The sequence below is a fragment of the Oncorhynchus tshawytscha genome, unplaced genomic scaffold (assembly GCF_018296145.1).
Source record: "Oncorhynchus tshawytscha isolate Ot180627B unplaced genomic scaffold, Otsh_v2.0 Un_contig_5508_pilon_pilon, whole genome shotgun sequence".
Taxonomy (NCBI): Eukaryota; Metazoa; Chordata; class Actinopteri; order Salmoniformes; family Salmonidae; genus Oncorhynchus; species Oncorhynchus tshawytscha.
The window spans coordinates 47,071-59,994 of record NW_024608771.1 but is presented as its reverse complement, the minus strand read 5'-3'; the positions used below and the strand labels follow the sequence as shown (position 1 = coordinate 59,994).

The 12,924-nt window shown below is 43.6% G+C and overlaps 1 pseudogene; it reads right to left on the bottom strand.

The window, feature by feature from the left end:
* Positions 1-12,924, bottom strand: part of LOC121843805 — a 31,237-nt pseudogene that overhangs the window by 14,392 nt on the left and 3,921 nt on the right.

Here is a 12,924-nt window from a genome sequence, read left to right as displayed (position 1 = left end):
TGTCCTTTGTCTAAATTGGTGCGTAATCTACAAGCTGCACGCAGTCATCCAGTGATTGAGAGGAGAACGATATATCATGAAGAGATATGTGAAAAACACCTTGAGGATTGATTCTAAACAACGTTTACCATGTTTCAGTCGATATTATGGAGTTAATTTGGAAAAAAGTTTGGCGTTTTGAAGACTGAATTTTCGTTTTTTTTGGTAGCCAAACGTGACGCACCAAACGGAGCAATTTCTCCTAAACAAATAATCTTTCAGGAAAAACGGAGCATTTGCTATCTAACTGAGAGTCTCGTCATTGAAAACATCTGAAGTTCTTCAAAGGTAATGATTTTATTTGAATGATTTTCTGTTTTTTGTGAAAATGTTGCCTGCTAATGCTAACGCTAAATGCTACGCTAGCTGCGCTAGCTGTTACACAAATGCTTGTTTTGCTACGGTTGAGAAGCATATTTTGAAAATCTAAGATGACAGTGTTGTTAACAAAAGGCTAAGCTTGAGAGCTAGCATATTAATTTCATTTCATTTGCGATTTTCATGAATAGTTAACATTGTGTTATGCTAATGAGCTGCGGGGATAATTACACTCCTGGATACAGGTTTTTTTCGTAGCTAAACGTGACGCACCAAACGGAGCGATTTCTCCTAAACAAATAATCTTTTTGGAAAAACTGAGCATTTGCTATCTAACTGAGTCTCCTCATTGAAAACATCTGAAGTTCTTCAAAGGTAATGATTTTATTTGAATGATTTTCTGGTTTTTGTGAATACGTTGCCTGCTAATGCTAACGCTAAATGCTATGCTAGCTGCGCTAGCTGTTACACAAATGCTTGTTTTGCTATGGTTGAGAAGCATATTTTGAAAATCTGAGATGACAGTGTTGTTAACAAAAGGCTAAGCTTGAGCGCTAGCATATTAATTTCATTTCATTTGCGATTTTCATGAATAGTTAACGTTGCGTTATGGTAATGAGCTTGAGACTGTATTCACGATCCCGGATCCGGGATGGCTCGACGCAAGAAGTTAAGACACAGGAGATACTCAACTAGCCCTGTACCAACAGGCTTTAAGACACATGAGGTCCTCAACAAGCCTTGTACCAATAGGCTTTAAGACACAGGAGGTCCTCAACTAGCCCTGTACCAATAGGCTTTAATAAACAGGAGGTCCTCAACTAGCCCTGTACCAATAGGCTTTAAGACACAGGAGGTCCTCAACTAGCCCTGTACCAATAGGCTTTAAGACACATGAGGTCCTCAACTAGCCCTGAACCAATAGGCTTTAATAAACAGGAGGTCCTCAACTAGCCCTGTACCAATAGGCTTTAAGACACATGAGGTCCTCAACAAGCCTTGTACCAATAGGCTTTAATAAACAGGAGGTCCTCAACTAGCCCTGTACCAATAGGCTTTAAGACACAGGAGGTCCTCAACTAGCCCTGTACCAATAGGCTTTAAGACACAGGAGGTCCTCAACTAGCCCTGTACCAATAGGCTTTAATAAACAGGAGGTCCTCAACTAGCCCTGTACCAATAGGCTTTAAGAAACAGGAGGTCCTCAACTAGCCCTGTACCAATAGGCTTTAAGACACAGGAGGTCCTCAACTAGCCCTGTACCAATAGGCTTTAATAAACAGGAGGTCCTCAACTAGCCCTGTACCAATAGGCTCTAATAAACAGGAGGTCCTCAACTAGCCCTGTACCAATAGGCTTTAAGACACAGGAGGTCCTCAACTAGCCCTGTACCAATGGGCTCCCTAGCTCACTTGCCCCATTGCGGTGCAGTTCAAACCCCAGAAATCACTCCACCTTAAATCGTTACACACTCACACAGTTCATGGCCTCCGGGGTTGTCTGTGAACTCTATGGCCAGGAGGTCTTTCCCCTCTGTGCTGCGTCCGATACTGTAGATATATAGATACACAGATCAGTACTGTAGATATATAGATACACAGATCAGTAGTTTATTCATCCCCTTGAGGTTGTATTTCCTGTCAAAGCAAACAGCAGCAGACAACAGCCAGTACCTGTAGGTGCGGGAGATGTGAGAGCACTTGGCAGCAGTCCTCTTCAGAACGCTGTACATCTGGGCGTTGGAGTGGTACGCGAACTGAATGATGGTGGAGGGTTCATCTGGAGACAGGTTGGAGAAAGCCACTTCATGTCTGGCTGAGAGGGAGAGAGCGAAAGGAGGAGGAGGGTTAGCTGAATTGATCGTAATTTAGTTTTCTGAAACACATTTTAAAACTTCTTCGGGATCAGTGTCCCATCCAAGGGACGGTTGAGCTAACGTAGACTAATGCGATTAGCATGAGGTTGTAAATAACTAAGAACATTTCCCAGGACATAGACATCTGATATTGGCAGAAAGATTAACATCTTTGTTTCCAAAACTGCAAAGATATTATCTGTGAGTGCCACAGAACTCATGCTACAGGCGAAACCAAGATGAAACTTCAAACAGGAAATGAGCAGAATTTTTGAGGCTCTGTTTTCCATTGTCTCTTATATGGCTGTGAGTGCGCCAGGAATGAGCCTGCCCTTTCTGTCGTTTCCCCAAGTTGTCTGTAGCATTGTGACGTATTTGTAGGCATATCATTGGAAGATTGGCCATAAGAGACTACATTTACCAGGGGTCCGCCCGGTGTCCTTTGTCTAAATTGGTGCGTAATCTTCAACTGGAGACATTTTCCCATGAGATTCAGAGGAGAACGCACACTTCCACGAACGATATATCATCGAAGAGATATGTGAAAAACACCTTGAGGATTGATTCTAAACAACGTTTACCATGTTTCAGTCGATATTATGGAGTTAATTTGGAAAAAAGTTATTATTATATTAATGTTTAATATTACACATTTTGTATTTTGAATTTCGCTCACATCAATTTCCCCGGATGTTCCCCGGATGCAATTTCCCAGGGCTAACGTCCCACCTAGCTCAGAGCTTTTAAAAATTCAATTCGTGTTGCAGTACAGTAAAAACTCTTATTGTGTAATTATTGTATATTCAACAAGTTATTTTTAGCATGTACAATTCCTGGGAGGGCTACCTCTTAACGGGGCCAACGGGTCGTGACAGCCTTCCTGTTCGCCGGCGAAGAATCGGTCACAGTCTAGGAAGTAAGGCCACGCCATGTCGATGCCCTCGAACGCGTGGCCACACCCCTTCTTCACCGCCTCACATGCACTGCGGCATGACTTTAGAAGAAGAAGGGGAAGAAGAAGAAGAAGAAGAAGAAGAAGAAGGGGAATATGAGGAGAAGAAGAATACTGTATTAATCCATATGAGATGGACACCTATCCTGAATCCAACCCCTTCAGCACACACACCTTGACTGTTGTGGGGCTGGAACTAAATGTGCTAACTGGAACACACCTTGACTGTTGTGGGGCTGGAACTAAATGTGCTAACTGGAACACACCTTGACTGTTGTGGGGCTGGAACTAAATGTGCTAGCTGGGACACGCCTTGATGGGGGCGGGGCTAGAACTAAATGTGCTAGCTGGGACACGCCTTGACGGGGCTGGAACTAAGTGTGCTAGCTGGGACACACCTTGACAGGTGCGGGGCTGGAACTAAATGTGCTAACTGGGACACACCTTGACAGGTGCGGGGCTGGGTAGGTCTTGGCAGCGAGGGGCGAGTACGGAGCACCCCAGCAGACGGATGTCGGGGGAACACTCCCCGTTGAGGAGACCGTGGATCACAGAGAGGAGGAGGTACTCAGCTCCAGACTCCACCTCGTGACGAGACTGCTGACCTAGGATGTTAGGGAAGATGGTCCTGGGGAGAGAAGAGATGAGCAATTGATCAATTTGTTGATTGGTCGATCTGAAGATCAGTCTGTTGAACAGTCAGTCAGTAGGTAAATCAATCAATCATTTAGTCAGTCAGTCAGTCAGTCAATCTGTGAATCGGTCTGTCGATCAGTCAGTGCATCAATCAGTCAAGTAGATGAGAACCTATTGGTAATGTTTTCTCAAGCAAAGTTATTCTCTTCCATTTCCATGTGGGAAATATCTTCACCCCTATGAGGGAACCCCCTATGGGCCCTGGTCAAAAGTACTGCACTATATAGGGAATACTGTCTATAGTAAGGGAGGGTAACCTGAAGACTCACCTGGAGTAGTCCAGGTCATTGCAGTAACCCAGGTTAATCTCTGAACACACTGCGGCTGTGGAGTGAGGAGGGAGGAGGGTTAGGGGTAAGAGGAGTAACCCAGGTTAATCTCTGAACACACTGCGGCTGTGGAGTGAGGAGGGAGGAGGGTTAGGGGTAAGAGGAGTAACCCAGGTTAATCTCTGAACACACTGCGGCTGTGGAGTGAGGAGGGAGGAGGGTTAGGGGTAAGAGGAGTAACCCAGGTTAATCTCTGAACACACTGCTGCTGTGAAGAGAGGAGGGAGGAGGGTTAAGAGGAGGACACAACATTTAGGAACGTTCAGAAAGAAATATGTTATGTAGAACAAACATGCCTCTCTGACATGTAAAACTGGGAGTCATGTCAGCTGTAGTCATGGCATTTCTATCTGCATTGTTGGACAACGTTTGACAACTGAACCTGGTCACACTTTATTGTCTACTTTGTTGATGTTACTGTGATATAGGACTTACTCAAGACCTAAGGGACTTTACCCAGCTAGCAGCACATTTGGTATCCTTGGAAGTTGTGGGAAAGTGCGTTTTTGGTTTCTCATTCGTTCTGGGAACGAAGACATAGGTTTCCTGACATTTAAAATGGAACATTTTGCCTGTTCTTGGAACGTACATTTTTAGGTTGCAGGAAGGTTCTGAGAACGTTGCAGGGAGGTTCTGAGAACGTTGCAGGGAGGTTCTGAGAACGTTGCAGGTTAATTCTGAACACACGTTGCTGGGAGGTTCTGAGAACGTTGCAGGGAGGTTCTGAGAACGTTGCAGGGAGGTTCTGAGAACGTTGCAGGGAGGTTCTGAGAACGTTGCAGGGAGGTTCTGAGAACGTTGCAGGGAGGTTCTGAGAACGTTGCAGGGAGGTTCATTTTAAAAGGTGATTGATCATTAGAAAACCCTTAGAAAAAAATTATGTTAGCGCAGCTGAAAACTGTTGTCCTGATTAAAGAAGCAATAAAACTGGCCTTCTTTAAACTCATTGAGTATCTGGAGCATCAGCATTAGTTCTATCAGCATTAGTGGGATTACAGGCTCAAAATGGCCAGAAATAAAGAACTTTCTTCTGAAACTCGTCGGTCTATTCTTGTTCTGAGAAATTAAGGCTATTCCATGCAGGAAATTACCAAGAAACTCAAGATCTTACAACGCTGTGTACTACTCCCTTCACAGAACAGCACAAACTGGCTCTAAACAGAATAGACAGAGCAGTGGGAGGCCCCGGTGCACAACTGAGCAAGAGGACAAGTACATTAGACTGTCTAGTTTGAGAAACAGATACCTCACAGGTCCTCAACTGGCAGCTTCATTAAATGGTACGCGCAAAACACCCGTTTCAACGTCAACAGTGAAGAAGCGACTCTGGGATGCTGGCCTTCTAGGCAGAGTTCCTCTGTCCAGTCTCAACGTCAACAGTGAAGAGGAGACTCCGGGATGCTGGCCTTCTAGGCAGAGTTCCTCTGTCCAGTCTCAATGTCAACAGTGAAGAGGAGACTCCGGGATGCTGGCCTTCTAGGCAGAGTTCCTCTGTCAGTCTCAATGTCAGGAGTGAAGAGGAGACTCCGGGATGCTGGCCTTCTAGGCAGGTTCCTCTGAACACACTCTCAATGTCAACAGTGAAGAGGAGACTCCGGGATGCTGGCCTTCTAGGCAGAGTTCCTCTGTCCAGTCTCAACGTCAACAGTGAACACACTGCGACTGTGGGATGCTGGCCTTCTAGGGAGGAGGGTCTCAACGTGAAGAGGAGACTCCGGGATGCTGGCCTTCTAGGCAGAGTTCCTCTGTCCAGTCTCAACGTCAACAGTGAAGAGGAGACTCCGGGATGCTGGCCTTCTAGGCAGAGTTCCTCTGAACGTCAACAGTGAAGGGAGACTCCGGGATGCTGGCCTTCTAGGCAGAGTTCCTCTGTCACACTCTCAACTGTCAACAGTGAGGAGGGACTCCGGGAGCTGGTTCTAGACAGGAGACAGTGAAGAGGAGACTTGCTGGCCTTCTACATTTAGGTCCAGTCTCAGTCAACAGTGAAGAGGAGACTCCGGGATGCTGGCCTTCTAACAGTGTTCCTCTGTCAGTCTCAAAACAGTGAAGAGAGACTGGGATGCTGTAGTTCTAGGCAGAGTTCTATCTGTCAGTCTCAACTTCAACAGTGAAGAGGAGACTCCGGGATGCTGGCCTCAGGCAGAGTTCCTCTGTCCAGTCTCAACTTCAACAGTGAAGAGGAGACTCCGGAATGCTGGCCTTCTAGGCAGTGTTCCTCTGTCCAGTCTCAAGACAACAGTGAAGAGGAGACTCAGCAGGATGCTGGCCTTCTAGGCAGATTCCTCTGTCCAGTCTCAACGTCAACAGTGAAGAGGAGACTCAACAGGATGCTGGCCTTCTAGGCAGAGTTCCTCTGTCAGTCTCAACATCAACAGTGAAGAGGAGACTCAACAGGATGCTGGCCTTCTAGGCAGAGTTCCTCTGTCCAGTCTCAACGTCAACAGTGAAGAGGAGACTCCGGGATGCTGGCCTTCTAGACAGAGTTCCTCTGTCCAGTCTCAACGTCAACAGTGAAGAGGAGACTCCGGGATGCTGGCCTTCTAGGCAGTGTTCCTCTGTCCAGTCTCAACTTCAACAGTGAAGAGGAGACTCCGAGAATGCTGGCCTTCTAGGCAGTGTTCCTCTGTCCAGTCTCAACTTCAACAGTGAAGAGGAGACTCCGGAATGCTGGCCTTCTAGGCAGAGTTCCTCTGTCCAGTCTCAACGTCAACAGTGAAGAGGAGACTCAACAGGATGCTGGCCTTCTAGGCAGAGTTCCTCTGTCCAGTCTCAACGTCAACAGTGAAGAGGAGACTCAACAGGATGCTGGCCTTCTAGGCAGAGTTCCTCTGTCCAGTCTCAACGTCAACAGTGAAGAGGAGACTCCGGGATGCTGGCCTTCTAGGCAGAGTTCCTCTGTCCAGTCTCAACGTCAACAGTGAAGAGCGACTCTGGGATGCTGGCCTTCTAGGCAGAGTTCCTCTGTCCAGTGTCTGTGTTCTTTTGCCCATCGTAATCTTCTCTTTTTATTGGCCAGTCTGAGATATGGCTTTTTATTTGCAACTCTGCCTAGAATGTATGTTTTTTAAATAATGTTCTCTGAGCGTTAAAACGTTTTTTAAAAATTAACAATACATATCTTTGTTATGTCTTGAAGTGATATCTATATAACTGTAATTTACATCATCCCAGACAGACAGGTGACAGTACAGAACATCCCCCTACAGGGTCCTAACTAATGTTCCTGCCCTCTCTGAGACCACAGAGGTGTTCCAAACCGCATCCTAGTCCCTATGGCCCCTGGGTAGAAGTAGTGCACTATATAGTGAACAGTCTGCCATTTGGGATGCACACAGACATCTATATGCAGGCATCTATGTACAGGCTTGTTCCATCCTGCTACATTTGCATGTAAAGGAATTTGAATCTGTGAAATGGTACTGACAAAAAAACAACAAACAGAGTATACAGACAAGAAACAGAATATACAGACAGCCAACTAAAATAATATACAGACAACAAGCAGAGTACACAGACAAGAAACAGAATATACAGACAGCCAACTAAAATAATATACAGACAACAAGCAGAGTACACAGACAAGAAACAGAATATACAGACAGCCAACTAAAATAATATACAGACAACAAGCCACAGACTAACAGACAGCCAACTAAAATATACAGACAACAAGCAGAGTACACAGACAAGAAACAGAATATACAGACAGCCAACTAAAATAATATACAGACAACAAGCAGAGTACACAGACAAGAAACAGAATATACAGACAGCCAACTAAAATAATATACAGACAATAAACCTAATCTACAGACACTAAACAGGCAATAAACAGAATCTACAGACAATAGAATCTAAGACACAGAAATCTACAGACAAGCAGAATCTACAGACAAACAGAATCTACAGACAAACAGAATCTACAGACAAACAGAATCTACAGACAAACAGAATCTACAGACAAACAGAATCTACAGACAAACAGAATCTACAGACAATAAACCTAATCTACAGACAATAAACCTAATCTACAGACAGAATCTACAGACAAACCTAATCTACAGACAATAAACCTAATCTACAGACACTAAACAGAATCTACAGACAAACAGAATCTACAGACAAACAGAATCTACAGACAAACAGAATCTACAGACAAACAGAATCTACAGACAAACAGAATCTACAGACAAACAGAATCTACAGACAATAAACAGAATCTACAGACAAACAGAATCTACAGACAATAAACAGAATCTACAGACAAACAGAATCTACAGACAAACAGAATCTACAGACAATAAACAGAATCTACAGACAAACAGAATCTACAGACAAACAGAATCTACAGACAAACAGAATCTACAGACAATAAACAGAATCTACAGACAATAAACAGAATCTACAGACAATAAACAGAATCTACAGACAAACAGAATCTACAGACAATAAACAGAATCTACAGACAATAAACAGAATCTACAGACAATAAACAGAATCTACAGACAAACAGAATCTACAGACAATAAACAGAATCTACAGACAAACAGAATCTACAGACAAACAGAATCTACAGACAAACAGAATCTACAGACAAACAGAATCTACAGACAGACAGAATCTACAGACAGACAGAATCTACAGACAGACAGAATCTACAGACAATACACCTAATCTACAGACACTAAACAGAATCTACAGACAAACAGAATCTACAGACAATAAACCTAATCTACAGACAATAAACCTAATCTACAGACACTAAACAGAATCTACAGACAAACAGAATCTACAGACAAACAGAATCTACAGACAAACAGAATCTACAGACAAACAGAATCTACAGACAAACAGAATCTACAGACAAACAGAATCTACAGACAAACAGAATCTACAGACAAACAGAATCTACAGACAAACAGAATCTACAGACAAACAGAATCTACAGACAAACAGAATCTACAGACAAACAGAATCTACAGACAAACAGAATCTACAGACAAACATAATCTACAGACAAACAGAATCTACAGACAAACAGAATCTACAGACAAACATAATCTACAGACAAACAGAATCTACAGACAAACAGAATCTACAGACAAACAGAATATACAGACAGACAATTATCAGAATATACAGACAGACAATTATCAGAATATACAGACATATACAGTTGAAGTCGGGAAGTTTACATACACCTTAGCAAAATACCTTTAAACTCAGATTTCACAATTCCTGACATTTATTCAGAGTCACAATTCCCCTTCTTAGGTCAGTTAGGATCACCACATTATTTTAAGAATGTAGAATGTCAGAATAATAGAAGACAGAATGATTTATTTCAGCTTTATTTCTTTCAATACATTCCCAGTGGGTCAGACGTTTACATACACTCAATTAGTATTTGGTAGCATTGCCTTTAAATTGTTTAACTTGGGTCAAACGTTTCGGGTAGCCTTCCACAAGCTTCCCACAATAGTTGGGTGAATTTGGGCCCATTCCTCCTGACAGAGCTGGTGTAACTGAATCAGGTTTGTAGGACTCCTTGCTCGCACACGCTTTTTCAGTTCTGCCAACACACTTTCTATAGGATTAAGGTCAGGGTGTTGTGATAGCCACTTCAATACCTTAACTTTGTTGTCTTTATGCCATTTTGCCACAACTTTGGAAGTATGCTTGGGGTCATTGTCCATTTGGAAGATCCATTTGCGACCAAGCTTCAACTTCCTGACTGATGTCTCGAGATGTTAGATCAATATATCCACATAATTTTACTTCTCATGATGCCATCTGTTTGGTGAAGTGCACCAGTCCCTCCTGACGCATAGCACCCCCACAACATGATGCTGTCAACTCCATGCTTCACGGTTGGGATGGTGTTCTTCAGCTTGCAAGCCTGCCCATTTTTCCTCCAAACATAACGATGGTCATTATGGCCAAACAGTTCTATTTCTGTTTCATCAGACCAGAGGACATTTCTCCAACAAGTATGATCTTTGTCCCCATGTGCAGTTGCAAACCGTAGTCTGGATTTTTTTATGGCGGTTTTGGAGCAGTGGCTTCTTCCTTGCTGAGTGGCCTTTCAGGTTATGTCGATATCGAACACATTTTAATGTGGATATAGATACTTTTGTAACTATTTCCTCCAGCATCTTCACAAGGTCCTTTAATGTTGTTCTGGGATTGATTTGCACTTTTCGCACCAAAGTACGTTCATCTCTAGTAGACAGAACGCATCTCTTTCCTGAGCGGTATGACGGCTGCGTGGTCCCATGGTGTTCATTCTTGCGTACTATTGTTTGTACAAATGAATGTGGTACCTTCAGGCATTTGGAAATTGCTCCCAAGGATGAACCAGACTTGCGGAGGTCTGCAATTGTATTTCTGAGGTCTTGGCTGATTTATTTTGATTTTCCCATGATTTCAAGCAAAGAGGCACTGAGTTTGAAGGTAGGCCTAGGGATACATCCACGGGTACACCTCCAATTGACTCAAAGTATGGCAATTAGCCTATCAGAAGCTTCTAAAGCCATGACATCATTTTCTGAAATTTTCTGTTTACAGGCTCAGTCAACTAGGTGTATGTAAATGTCTGACCCATTGAAATTGTGATACATTGAATTATAAGTGAAATAGACTGTCTGTAAACAATTGTTGGAAAAATGACTTGTGTCATGCACAAAGTAGGTATCCTAACCGACTTGCCAAGACTATAGTTTGTTAACAAGAGTGGTTGAAAAACGAGTTTTAATGACTCAAACCTCAGTGTATGTAATCTTCCGACTCCAACTGTATATATGATGGGATCCCCTTTGCCTTTTGTCTTTGTCGTACATTGTTTTCCTGAGAGGAATATCTCCTACTATTTCATGAGTACTGTACTTTATATTTTGCACATTGGGTTGGCCCTGTGGCTTTTTAAAAATAAAGATATATTTTAAGCACAACAGTGCATGTGAACTACCGAATTCAACTGTAGCTGTATTGACACAAATCCACATGTGGTATGTACACTATAAACACTGAGATACAGTGTGGTATGTACACTATAAACACTGTCAGCTACAGTGTGGTATGTACACTATAAACACTAAGATACAGTGTGGTATGTACACTATAAACACTGAGATACAGTGCACTGCTATACGGTTGACATGGACTATCCTACATAAGATATATTTTACAATCCCATATTTACATTTAATTTATTTTCTTATAGGAATAAAATCAGTGTGTTTTTCTTCAGCTGGACCGTTGTTGCATCTTCCTAAAACACAAAGATACAGTGTGGTAGAACCCCCAGACTCTATGTAACCTACTGCAGTGGTTCTCTAACACTAGAACCCCAGACTCTACCTAGTGTGGTTCTCTAACCTCTATAAACACTGATGAACCTACAGCAGTGGTTCTCTAACCTCTCCTGGAGAACCCCAGACTCTATGTAACCTACTGCAGTGGTTCTCTAACACTCCTGGAAACCCCAGACTCTATGAACCTACAGTGTGGTTCTCTAACACTCCTGGAGAACCCCCAGACTTTATGTAACCTACAGTGGTTCTATAAACACTCTGGAGAAACCCCAGACTATGTAACAGTGTGGTTCTGTACACTATAAACACTGAGATACAGTGGTTCTGTAACACTATAAACACTGAGAACCTACTGCAGTGGTTCTGTACACTATCCTGGAAACCCCCAGACTATGAACCTACAGTGTGGTATGTACCTCTCCTAAACCCCCAGACTCTAGAACCTACTGCAGTGGTTCTCTAACCTCTCCTGGAAACCCCAGACTCTATGTAACCTACAGTGCAGTGGTTCTCTAACCTCTCCTGGAGAACCCCAGACTCTATGTAACCTACTGCAGTGGTTCTCTAACCTCTCAGAACCCCAGACTCTATGATATGCAGTGGTTCTCTAACCTCTCCCCCCCAGACTTTATGTAACCTACTGCAGTGGTTTCTCTCCTGGAGAACCCCAGACTGATGTAACCTACTGCAGTGGTTCTCTAACCTCTCCTGGAGAACCCCCAGACTTTTAACCTACTGGTTATATAGCTGGAGAACCCCCAGACTTTATGTAACCTACTGCAGTGGTTCTCTAACCTCTCCTGGAAACCCCAGACTAATGTAACCTACTGCAGTGGTTATATAACCTCTAGAGAACCCCCAGACTTTATGTAACCTACTGCAGTGGTTCTCTACCCCCCCAGACTCTATGTAACCTCTCCTGGAGTGGTTCTCCTAACCTCTCCTGGAGAACCCCCAGACTCTATGTAACCTACTGCAGTGGTTCTAACTAACCTCTCCTGGAGAACCCCCCAGACTTTATGTAACCTACTGCAGTGGTTCTATAACCTCTCCTGGAGAACCCCCAGACTCTATGTAACCTACTGCAGTGGTTCTCTAACCTCTCCTGGAGAACCCCCAGACTTTATGTAACCTACTGCAGTGGTTATATAACCTCTCCTGGAGAACCCCCAGACTTTAGTACCTACTGCAGTGGTTCTCTAACCTCTCTGGAGAACCCCAGACTGGTTACTGCAGTGGTTCTCTAACCTCTCCTGGAGAACCCCCAGACTTTATGTAACCTAACCTCTCCCGGAGAACCCCAGACTTTATGCAGTGTGGTTCTCTAACCTCTCCTGGAGAACCCCAGACTCTATTTAACCTACTGCAGTGGTTCTCTAACCTCTCCTGGAGAACCCCAGACTCTATGTAACCTACTGC